The sequence below is a fragment of the Pan troglodytes genome, chromosome 5 (genome assembly GCF_028858775.2).
Source record: "Pan troglodytes isolate AG18354 chromosome 5, NHGRI_mPanTro3-v2.0_pri, whole genome shotgun sequence".
In the NCBI taxonomy this organism is placed as follows: domain Eukaryota; kingdom Metazoa; phylum Chordata; class Mammalia; order Primates; family Hominidae; genus Pan; species Pan troglodytes.
Window position 1 is genome coordinate 177,484,559 of NC_072403.2, and position 13,511 is coordinate 177,498,069.

General features: G+C 35.5%; 1 protein-coding gene across 9 annotated transcripts in view; it reads right to left on the reverse strand.

The window, feature by feature from the left end:
• The window catches only part of PDE10A (phosphodiesterase 10A), a 338,418-nt gene that overhangs the window by 69,297 nt on the left and 255,610 nt on the right, over positions 1-13,511 (reverse strand). The gene's annotated exons all lie outside the window — the stretch shown is intronic.

Here is a 13,511-nt window from a genome sequence, read left to right on the forward strand (position 1 = left end):
CAGTCATAGACTGTGTCTACAGAGTAAGTATATAAATTGGTAATTACATTAATCGAAAATGGATAGGTACATTTTGCCATCCTGTTAAGTTGAAATCTTGTGTATCTGTATCTGTGTGCAAATGTTTTACAGATAATTATAAATTAATATGTGAGATAAAACAAAAACTTGCAGTGGAGCCAAAGGAACGGGTCAATATTTATACTTGTGAATTATTAAACAGGTGAGATTAGTTAGGAACTGTCTAAAGTAAATTAATACTGAAAACGTGGTGACAAGCTAGAGTAGCTTTTGTAACATCTTGCATTTTTAAAATAACATTTTCTAAAGGATAGTTCACCACCTATAGGTAAGACTATCCAGTCTACATAAAAATATAAATGAAGGCTGGGCAAGGTCACTCACCCTTGTAATCCCAGCACTTTTGGACACCCAGGTAGGTGGATCATCTGAGGTCAGGAGTTCAAGACCAGCCTGGCCAACATGGCAAAACCCTGTCTCTACTAAACAATAGAAAAATCAGCTGGGTGCACGCCTGTATCTCAGCTACTTGGGAGGCTGAGACAGGAGAATCGCTTGAACCTGGGAGGTGGTGATTGCAGTGAGCCAAGATGGCACCATTGCACTCTAGCCTGGGCGACAACGGTGAAACTCCATCTCAAAAAAAAAAAAAAAAAAAAAAAAGAATGAAGCTAAATAGGTCAAGAGTAAAGATACTTTCTTTATTTCATAATTTAAAAATATTTAGCTTCCTTCTTGGTGATCTCAAAGTCCTCTTGGTCTAGAGGTTACTAAAATGTTTGATTGTGAAAACCTTATCAGTAAACAAATTGTGGCAATGCAAACCCAATGAATGAATACACAGTAATTATGTGCATACAAACTGTGTTCATGTATTATTTATATACATAGAAATCAAAAACATTAAAATTAAGTGGGTATATTTTTAAATATGTTACTTACTAAATAAGTCTTTGTTCTTACTAAAAAATTACATATTTTAAAATGAAAGTACTATATTTAAATGTTATTAATCATCAAATGCTTTATTTAATACTTTTGGAGATAATGATCTAAGGGCTGGTTCACTTTAATTTATTTCAGTATTTAGATTTTCAGTTATACTATTTGAGAAAAGTATTCCTTAAGAAGTATGTCGATCCAAATGGAATAAAGGTTGTACTGGCTGTGGCTAATGCCTGTAATCCCAGCACTTTGGGAGGCAGAGGCAGGCAGCAAGACTAGCCTGGCCAACATGGCGAAACCCTGTCTCTACTAAAAACACAGAAAAATTAGCCAGGCACAGTGGCACACACCTGTAATCCTAGCTACTGGGGAGGCTGAGGCATGAGAATCATTTGAACCAGGGAGGCAAGAGGTGGAGGTTTCAGTGAGCTGAGATTGCACTACTACACTTCAGCCTGGGCGATAGAGTGAGACACACTCTCTCTCTCTCTCTCTTAAAAAAAAAAAAAAAAGGTTGTATTGGCTGTTCTTAAACATTACACTTATATTTTTGTTTCCCAACTACTAATATGTTTGGTTGAAATTCAAATGCATTTCCTTTTTTCTTTATGTCAATCAGTTGACCCTGCAAACTAATCAGCCACATTTTTATATATTACCAAAATGGGTTCAAAATCAATGAAAACTCTTTGTGGAGAAGATTTGTATCAGTTAAAACCTGCTTCATAAAACAAAATCATTAAAATTCAATTTTAAAGGTAGAGAGAAAAAAAGGGGGAATAAAAAACAGATTTAACACATAGAAAACAAATGGCAAGATGGTGGATTTACACCTAAACATAAAATGTGAATGGTCTAAACATCATGATTAGAAGTCAAAGACTGTCAGATTGAATAAAAAAGTATCAGCCAACTATATACTGCTTACAAGAATTCTACTTGAACTATAAAGACATAGAGTAAAATTAAAATGATGGAAAAGATATACTATTTAATACCAGTCAAAAGAAAGTTACGACTTTATTAATAACAACAGGCTAGGTTGATTTCAGAACAAAGATTATTACTAGGAATAAAGAAAATCATTTCAAATAACAAAAGGGTCAGGTCATCACAAGGATATAACAACCCTAAGTATTACACTACCTAATAAGATAGTTTTGGTATACATGAAGCAAACAATGACAGAACTGCAAATAAAATAGACAAATAGAAAAATCCACAATTATAGTTAGAGATTTCACACAACCCTTTCAACTGAACTACTCATACATCAACCCAATCAAAATCCCAGTAGGCTTTTCTATAGGAAATTAAAAGCTGATTCTATAATTTATATGGAAATTCAAAGGACCTAGAATAGCCAAAATAACTCTGAAAACAAAGAATAAAGGTAAAGAAATTATACTGCCTAAATCCAATACTTATTATAAAGGTTTTTTTTATTATACTTTAAGTTTTAGGGTACATGTGCACAACGTACAGGTTTGTTACATATGTATACATGTGCCATGTTGGTGTGCTGCACCCATCAACCCGTCATTTAACATTAGGTATATCTCCTAATGCTATCCCTCCCCCCTCCCCACAACAGGCCCCAGTGTGTGATGTTTCCCTTCCTGTGTCCATGTGTTCTCATTGTTCAATTCCCACCTATGAGTGAGAACATGCGGTGTTTGGTTTTCTGTCCTTGCGATAGTTTGCGGAGAATGATGGTTTCCAGCTTCATCCATGTCCCTACAAAGGACATGAACTCATCATTTTTTATGGCTGCATATATTCCATGGTGTATATGTGCCACATTTTCTTAATCTAGTCTATCACTGTTGGACATGTGGCTTGGTTCCAAGTCTCTGCTATTGTGAATAGTGCCGCAATAAACATACATGTGTATGTGTCTTTATAGCAGCATGATTTATAATCCTTTGGGTATATACCCAGTAATGGGATTGCTAAAGCAGTGTGGTAGTGGCATCAAGGGGCACAAACAGATCAGTGGAACTAAATACAGAAATAGGACCACACAAACAGTCAGTTGATTTTCAGCAAGGCTGCAAAGGTGAGGCCATAAGGAAAGGATAGTCGATTCAGCAAGTGGTGCTGCAACAACCAAATATCCAAGAGCAATACATAAACAAATAAATAAAAACTTTGACCCTTACCTTGTACCATATACAAATATTTACTCAAAATGAATATAGACTTAACTATAGAACCTAAAACTATAAAACTTCTAGAAAAAAAAAACAGAGGAGAAATGTCTTAATGACCTTAGGTTAGGCAAGTATTTCTTCAATACAATGTTAAACATCATAATAAAAGGATAAATTGATCAACTGGACTTCTTCAGAGTTTAAAACTTTTGCTCTTAGAAAGAAACCATTAAGAGAATGAAAAAACAAGCCAAAGACTGCGAGCAAATATTTACAAATAATCTATCTGATAAATGAAAATGACTTGTATCCAGAATATATAAAGAGCTACTAAAAATCAATAAGAAAACAAACCACCACAAACAAAAGATGGACAAAAGACTTAAAAAGACACTTCACCAAAGATGGTGTACAGATGACAAATGTAGAAGAACTGGAACACATACCATGATTTATGGAATGTAAGAGTACAATCACTTTGGTAAACAGTTTGGCAGTCTCTTAAACAGTTATAGACCCCTCCCATGTTACCCACCACTGCACACATAAATCTTTACCCAAGCGAGATGAAAGTCTATGGCCACTTAAAGGCTTGTACACAGACCAACTGTTTGTTTGTAGCTTTAGTGTAATAGCCAAAAACTGGAAATCACTCAAATATCTATCAACAAGTAAATAAATTAGTTATGGTATATCCATACAATAAACTACTACTAAGTAATAAAGAGGAATTAACTGTTTACATACACAACACCAGTAATGAATCACAAAATTATGTTAAGTGAAAAAAGCCAAATAATACAGATTATATAATTCCCTTTATACAAAAGAATTTTAGAAACTGCAATTTATAGTGACAGAAAGCAAATCAATGGTCACCTGAAGATGAGAAGGGTCAAAAGAAAGGGATTACTCAGGCTATATTTATTATATTGATTATGTTGATGGTTTCATGAGTATGTGTGTATACTAAGTTGTACACTTTAAACAGTTGTACATTATCGTGTATCAATAAACCTCAGTGAAACTATTTTAAAAGTTTCTGCTCTGTCTTTTTAAGGGTATAGATGTCATAATTTGTATACATGACACATAAATTTCAGCAAAAAAGTCACGTGACAATGAAAATACTGGCAAAGATCTGTTTTCAAAGTGCTCTCTTCACAGCATGAATTTCTTTGGAAAGCAATTATTTTTTCATTCAGTGTTAATGTCACTGGCAACTTGAGGGTTCAGATTAAATGTTATTTCTCTGAATATATCTTCTAAATACTTTCATTTGTCATTAGAAGAAGTTAGCAAATTTGGAATCTTTGTCTTTTTGTGAAAGAAGCATGTATACCTAATTTATTAACTGAACAACTGTACCAAGTATTTTGCTGCAAACGGCAAATCTGTGGGTAGCACAAACGAAAACGCATGAACATTCTGAAATCATCTTCATAACCGTGATTTTTTTTCTAACTGATAAAATAATCTCCCTTAGTAAAGCTGAGAAAGAGCATAGATAGGTTTAGAAGCGTAGGCTGGACACTGCTGTCACCTCTTCCTAGCTGCGCAAGGCCCACTCTGTGAGAGGAGACTGCTTCCTGGACAAGACATGACCTTCTAGTGCACGAACTTTCTGAAAGCTCCATCCATGTATTAACAATCAATAAAAAATTATTTAATATCATTTACCCAAAAACATATCAAGACCCAAGTTTTCACATTGTCCTCATATACCTTAATGGAATGTCACTTGCTTTCCACTTTAGAGATGATAGCGTAGATTCTGCTAGGAAAGTGAACAATCCACAGGATTTACTCAGTATTTACTGTAAATTGGTATTACCTGTAATTCAGTGCAATTCTATGGTAAAGATGTTAGTAAGAGTAACTATACTAGGCAGTAAACTAACTGCTACTATAGTCATTAATTCTATTGAGCACTTGCGCCAGGCAGTATGCTAAGTGTTTTGTATGCATTACTTCATGTCTCACAAAACTTCTACAAGATAGTTATTCCTTTTATTGTCATTTTATATGTTTATGACCTAAAATTAGAATAAATTTTATTTCTATGATTTTTACAATTTTTGATATCAATACATTGAAAATACGTAAAAATTTAAATTAAAATTTTTAGTCATTTATTTTTATATTTGTAATCAGTGTAGGTAAATAACACTAATTACAAGATAAAATTAATTAAAATCACAGCACAAAATAATTAGTTTTAGAAAATTTATATTACTTCCCATTTTCTAAATGACCTTTAATATGAATAGTAGAAAATAATATAATCTAGGATTATTAGTAGATGATTTTATCATATTCATGCAAATTACTCATGAAGGTAGAAAACTATGTTGTCTTTTTAGGTGCATTTTGTATAAATTATTTGCCTATAACACTGCATAAATAATCTTGGAGTCACTGTCCAAATAGAAGAGAATTCTAGCAGAAAAAACTGCTGTTTGTCTAAAACTGAAATATATTTTGATGGCCTATCAGTCTTAGGCACGAGGATATTGAAAAGGTATATGTGCTCAAAAAACAAAACGATAAAGACAACCTGGAAACAGGACTGTAAGAGCATGTCTACCATACATTAAAAATACATCCATTCACATTTTATAAAACGGCATTCCTATTCAACTGGCATACAAAAATATTTAATTAGTGATTATTTAGAATGTTGTTATTGGGGCCTATTTACACAATAACCCTCATTACACTTAGAAATGACTGTGTCTATGAGACACCCTAATATTTGTAATTAATGTTCATAGTAAACCTAGAGTCACTTTAGGGTCGGGCAACTCTTAGAAATCTAAACTCTGGAATCATCTACTTGGAACAAATCTCTTGTCCATCATTTACTAATTGTATACATTTAGGCAAATCACTTAATTCTCTGTTCCCCAGGATCTCATCTGTAGACTAAGGACACTGTAGTACTTAGCCAAGAATGTAAGGTTCAATGGAATAACACGGGGAAAGGCTAAGGAAAAGCACTGGCCAGTGACTGTGAAGCTCTCAGCGCTTTCAGCAACCTTATCTTAGATGGGTATCAGCACTGTGTTGCCACATCATTTGGCTCTTTTGTTTGATTTTGGTGATAATCAACAAGAGAGTCTACTTTTCTGTTGTGGCAGTGGTGCACCGAACTGGCTTGCAAGAGCCAATTATGCAATTTCTTCCCAACTCTGCATTCATTATGGCGCATGGGTAGCTTGAAATTGTCCATATTGAGGGAATGTACACCAGAGAAACGGGGAAACACACAAATCAGGACCCTTCTGTTTTTAGAGAGGTTGCTGTTAAACATTTACTGCACACCAACTGGTATTCTTTAAGATACAAGTAGTTTAACTTTGGGAACGCTTGAGATATAATAATTGTTCTACTATTATAAATTGTGCACTCTTTTCCCCTATTTAATTTACATTTAAAATCGAATTGACAAAATACTTATTAAACTACATATTTTCCATATGTTTGTCAATAGCATTAAATAATATCATTAGTCAAATTAAACTGATTCTCTAAGCAAGTCCTAAAATCAAATACATACTCCACATACACATGGGGAACACTGAATAAGAGACCTGTAACCACCCTTCTACTCTACACTGCCATGAGATCTACTTTTTAGCTCCCATAAGTGAGTCAGACATGTGATATTTGCCTTTTTGTGCCTGGATAATTTTATTTAACCTAATGACCTTCAGTTTCATCTATGCTGCCGCAAGTTATGCGATTTCATTCCTTTTTATGGCTGAATAATGTTCCATTGTGTATAATGTTGGTTAAGGGGTACAAAAATACAGTTGGATAAAAGGAGTATGTTCTATTGTTTGATAGTACACTAGGAAAATTACACTTAATAATTTATTGTGTATTTCAAAATAGCTACAAGATTCATAATGGTCTCAAAACAAAGAAAATATAAATATCTGAGGTGACAGATACCTCAGTCACACTGATATGATTACCAAAGTCACAGGTATCCAACTATTCTACATACTCCCAAAATATGTACAACTATTATAAATCAATAAAAAGGAAATGCTGTGCTGTTTATTTCATAGCATACAGCAGTGCTGCAGCAGACTAAAGAAATAACAGACCCATCGCAGGGTGTGGCTTGAGGCTCCCGGATGTGAAGGGAAGGTCCATGCAGGATGAGACTTCCCTGTGGCTGCATGAGGAGAGGAGCTGAACTGAGAACTCCATAAGCAAAAAAGAAGCCTTGTCTCTACTTGGGGCTATGGGTAGAAAATAAATAGTCTCCATCCATTGAGAATATGGAAATCGAGCCTGAACCATATGTAGTTGTAGTTTCCAAATTTATCCTAACATATTGCAGGAATTTCAAGCTAAAAACTTAACAGAAACAAAAACCTGGACCCAGATCACTGAAAGCCTGGGGCACATGGAAAACATTACATATATCTGAGCATGAGGGTCTCTCACAAGGGAGATAATTTGAGAGAAATTTGAGTAGGTAAACAAGTAAACGATGACATGAAAAAAAATCTAAGAATGGAAAGATCAATAGATATTAGTACCCTTTACAAATTGAGCTAATGAAAAACACTTATTGAGAGATTTAAAATACACTGTTGCAAAAATACAGCATTTGGTATGTGACTTACCATGCTTGCACAACTATTCTAGTTTATGGAAACCACAGTACCAAAATGCAAAAACAAAACAAAACAAAACAAAACAAAAACCACAAGGATTTCTTTCTGTTTCTTTCTCGGTAGAGTTGTATCTTTGACCTAATCGTGGGTGGAAGTATTTAAAACACTTTCTTAAAGACAGGCCCAAGCACCTACTGTCTATGGCACCATAGAGAGTTCTTTCATGCTGAGGATTGCAAAGGTGACAATAGTTTCCTCTAATGTGTTTCAGTGGATTTGAAAGCACTGGGAACAAATTAAAAAAAAAAATTTGTGTGTATTATATTCCTGTGAAATAAGAGACAGCTGAATTCAGGAGAAAGTAGGGGCACTGGAAAAATGACTCTCCAGCTGTGTGCCCCAAATGCACCTCAGCGTATAGAAGACAACTGGTGTCCTAAGGTAGGAATACTGACTTCTCTCTTCCTCTGTAAGCTCAGAAGTTCCATCTTAGGGCAGACATAAAAGGTACCTCTATAGGCTCTTCCTTGCTATTTTCCAGTAAATAAATGAAGCAAATCAAATTTTAATGAAAAGCAACTTGGCCTGTGGAAACAACAAACCAGCTATATATTTAACAATGAATTGAAATTTTATAAAATTGGCTGCAATGATAATTCATAAAATATAATGACTAATGTGAAAACAAAGGATGCAACACTGAATGTCTACTATGGACTATGCACTGTTCTAAGAGTTTATTCATATGGACTACGCACTGTTCTAAGAATTTATTCACATATCTCATTTTGTCCTAACAATAATCCTGGGGAATAAGTATTGTTTCCGTTTATCTGTTGAGGGAACTAAGGCTCAAGAACATAAGCTGACTTCCCCAAGGTCAGAATGTTGGAAAGTAATAGATCAGGTTGTAAAATGCATGTCTGCTTGATTTTAAGTTTTGAATCCTACTACACACACATTGAGAACTCAAAAAGTAGGGAAAGAATGATTTGGAAGGGTGTAGGGCCTAGTGTCATAGCTGAAGGAGAGCTGCATCTACTGCAGAGCAGGTGCTTTTGGAAATGATACCTTTAAGGTCAAATAAAACTGGAAAATTGTCCTGTAGTCTGTGCCAAGGAATATTTCAAATATATAAACATAGGACATGAAACCACCTAGGATGTAGGGTCCATTAATTCTTAATCTGTACCTAGCATCTAGGAGTGATTAATGCTTATGTGTGGAACGAACAAATGTCCATGTCAGTTATAAATTTTATAACCTTATAACCAAAAGAAGAAAAAAAAAGACTGAACTCGGCTGAAATTAGTTATCTATAAACTTGTAGACTTGGAGAAGTATTAAACTTTTATTTTCATGTAACCCCAAAAATTCAGTTTAAGAATTGTTATTCATTAGTATCTAAGAGTATTCAAATTCAAGATGAGGGAAAAGGGTGTGTGTGTGTGTGTGTGTGTGTGTGTGTGTGTGTTTCTGTGTGTGATCATGTCACCACTAACAGGAGATAGTTGAATTTTAGGAGTTAACTTTGTGACTCAATGCACTGGTATAAGATGTATTTTTGATATTTCTTAGAAAACTTTTCTTGGGAATATACAATACTCTTAAGGCAACAGTTCATCATCTATAATTACAAATTTAATTTACATAATTCTCCTTGGAAGTATGTCCCAAGTGTTAAACTTTCTGTTAATCGATTCCAAACTCTTTCATGAACCCTATCTTTGCTCTACCATCTATATTACTTTATTGATGAAGTTTTGGGTTTTTTTCCTAAACTTTCCCCCTTCATTTCTGACGAAATTAACCTCACCGTCTGTGATGGTTAATTCTAAGTGTCAACTTGACTGGGTTAGAGGATGCTCGGATAGCAGGTAGAGCATGATTTCTGGGTGTTTCAGTGAGGGTATTTCTGGGAGACTGGCACTGGAATCAGTGCACTGAGTAGGGAAGACCTGCCCTTATCCAATGCAGTAGGGCACCATGCAACTGGCTGAGGACCCAGACAGAACAGAAAGGCAAAGGGAAGGCAAAGTGTCTCTCTGTTCTAAAGCTGGGACACCTACCCTGTCCTTGAACATCAGATCTCCAGGATCTCTGGCCTTTGGAGTTTAACTTGCACCAGCTGCACCCCAGCTTCTCAAGCCTTTGGCCTCTGACTCAGGGTTACACCATCAGCTTCCCTGGTTGTGAGGCTTTCAGACTTGGACTGAGCTATGCTACTGGCTTTCCTGGTTCTCCAGCTTGCAGATGGCCTATTGGGGGACTTTTTAGCTTCCAGAATCATATGAACCAATTTCCCTCCTAAGACCTCGCTCGGGTATCTATTCATCTATATATGTATCCTGTTGGTTCTGTTTCTCTGGAGAACCCTAATGCACCCTAATCCATATTTTATATATAAAATGTAAAAACACTTCGTAGTAATTGTCTTCCCTGTAGGCAACCTCAGGACCTTAGGGAAGAATGATGTCAGAGAGAAGGCAGCACACTTAGCGAGCACGGGGACCAGTCTGCATGCATTCAAACCCTGGCTCTATCACATACTTGCTATGTGCCCTTGGGGAAATTATTTAAATGCTATACATCCATTTTTTTTCTTATAAAACGTGGAGATAATAATAACCACACTCATGGGATTGTTGGGAGAACATACAAAAAGAGATTTCATATGTAAAGTGTCTAGAACAATGCCTGTCACACAATAAAGCCTTATATCAAATACGAGTTGTTCTTATCGTAGTCATCTTTATATCCACCATCTGGTATAAAAAAGATATGCAATACTTGGTGGTTGAATTCTGGAATGAATAAAGGTTCAACCACTTATTCAATTTGTCCCTAACCAACTAATTTCATTTTAATAGCAAATTTTGTTCATGCCCCTTTCATGTTAAATGTCTTTCTATCCAAAATGTACAGAGCTAATCTGTTTTGAAAGATTTATTTTTCTAAGCAAAAGAGGTAACTGATACTACTGTCCTATTAGCTTTTCTAAGGCATATTAAATGGTTTCTTTAAAATCACAGTATAAATGAGTAAATTAATTGACTTGGATTTAAAAGATGTTTTCTGTTGATAGTACTTCCAAGTATGTTAGCTCAATAAATGAAAGAGAGATGTTGCCAATCAGAGACGTTCCCCTTTAATTCAATAAAAGGAATGTATTCAAGTATTTCTAAAGATGAAATAAAGAAAAATAAAAACATAATAAGCGTTAACATGGCCTATGTGCCCTGCTTCTTAGATAGGCTCTTAATCAAACAAGACCACAATAAAATATGCCATTACATTATCATGTTCAGTATTAGAAACAAGAATTTTCATGTACAAAACATGCTTCTATTAGGGACACAATGATTTGCTCAACAGCAGAAACACTCTGAATTCCCCAAGATCAACACAATTAAAATGACAATAACGGTCAACAATTAAAAAGCACTTCATGCTGCGCAAAGATTTTTCATATTTATGATCTTGATCATTACTAATGTATGTTCTCTAGAAAGTAGAACATTCAGGAAAAGGTAGGGAACCCGCAGATGTGATTGTTTGGGACAACGCATAATACAAGGTGTTTTTCCTAATTTTCATATGATGCTTGGGAAAAAAATGCTCAAAACAGCAAAGCAAAATTGCTCAAGAACAACCGCAAGCATCTCGGTGCCACAGTGATGACCAGAATTTGGGTCTTGGTCATTGGCAGTAGTTGGTGGCATCAACCTTTTCAAGCGGGTAAGGTTCTAGGGATCCCACTATAAAGAAACGAGATGCTATCTTATTGAAACTAGCATACATTTGGAGCTATTTTCTTTTATTTTTTTATTTACACGGATGCTTTCTTCAACAAGGCAAAAAATATCATTGTAAAGAAGACATGTGAACTGGTCTTTCTGAATTGGAACAAAGTTTTGAAATAAACCCAGCCACCAGTCTTCATCAGACTGGAAGGCCAGGGAGAAGAGGGAAGAAGGAATCATTATGAAGCTGTGGACTCAAATCTCTTATTCCTTTTGAGTTGGAAAAACTTCAAAAATAACATAATTTTTATGAGCTTTAGTAAGGAGAAAAATATACTGCAGTTAAAAAATGGGGCAGGGTGCGGTGGCTCACACCTATAATCCCAGCACTTTGGGAGGCCGAGGCAGGCGGATCACCTGACCTCAGGAGTTCGAGCATAGCCTGGCCAATGTGGTGAAACCCCATCTCTACTAAAAATACAAAAATTAGCCAGACATGGTAACGCATGCCTGTAATCCCAGCTACTGGGGAGCCTGAGGCTGGAGAATTGTTTAAACGTGGGAGGCGGAGGTTGCAGTGAGCCCAGATCACGTAATTGCACTATAGCCTGGGTGACAAAGAGTGAAATTCCATCTCAGAAAGAAAAGGTGTCTACAGCCATACCACCCTGAACACGCCCGATCTCGTCTGATCTTGGAAGCTAAGCAGGGTCGGGCCTGGTTAGTACTTGGATGGGAGAAAGAAAAGGTAACCAGCTTTGGTCCAGTGTGGGTGACTACTCGACAGAACTGCTGCTCCATATACCACTTGTCACTGTTGGAGAAAACCACTGTTGTGATGGGGTTTGAAGTGTTTAGAAAAATTATAATCATTTCCAATATCAACTAATACTAATTATTTTACCAAAATTTTACCCTAAATAATTTAACTAAATAATCAATGTAAAAATGGAATGCCTATTAACTTAAAACTTTTCAGAAGTTTTTTTTTTTTTTTCTGTGTGGTTTAATCATGATTAAATCCAGGTTATTATGATACCACAATTAGTGACTTAGAAAAGCATTTGAACCTGCTAGTCTAGTTCTTAATTTATGTATTCTTGAAAGTATACAACAACATTTCAAGGGATACATGGACAAATGAATAAATTTTAAGATGATCAATTTCCATATTCTTAACTTTCACACATATTCTTACTCAAAATGACTTTTTCCCACATCCCATTTTGAAACAGCCCTGTTATCAAATTGCTGTAATACAAAGCGGCAATATAAAATGCTGGTATTAATGAGGGCTAATAAAGGTTTCTGAAACTTTCCTAAAATATTAAAGGTGAACTTCAGTAAATTCTCAACTGATAGCTCATTAAAATAATTTTTGGTGTCAGAATTATCAGTACTTTTTGGCATCTTAGCTCAGGTAGAATTAAGAGAAATTGTGATAATAAAACTTTATTAATGGAAGCAATTCTTACAGCTTCCTTAAAAAATAAGAGGGACAAGTTGGAATAAGATTGATGCTGAATAGTGAGAGCCAAATTTCTCACTGTAACAAAAAAAGTTCCGAAGATGAAAATGAGATGGCTAGAGGGCATTCTGTGGTATTAGACTGGAGGTTAGGTATCGTAGAGACAGAAAGAGACAGAGAGAATGAACGGACATAGAGATTTACGTATAAACTCTCTTCTAAAGAAGTCAGTGAGAAAGTGGGGGTAAGTTCCTGTGGCGAAACCTGCAGACAGGACCTTTCAAGTGCAGAAGGTTAATAGGCTCAGTGATGAAGCACATGCCTGCTAACAGGATGCACTGAGGACACATCCGCATGTGAACTCATTGTCACAAATAAGACCTTCATATAATTGTGAGGAAACACCAGACAAATCCAAATTAAGAAATATCCTTAAAAAACAACAGGTGTATACACTTTAAAAATACCCAGGTCATGAGAGACAACACTAAGGAATAGTTCCAGATGAAAGGAGACTCAAGAGGTCTGCAGATGAGATAACAGCACA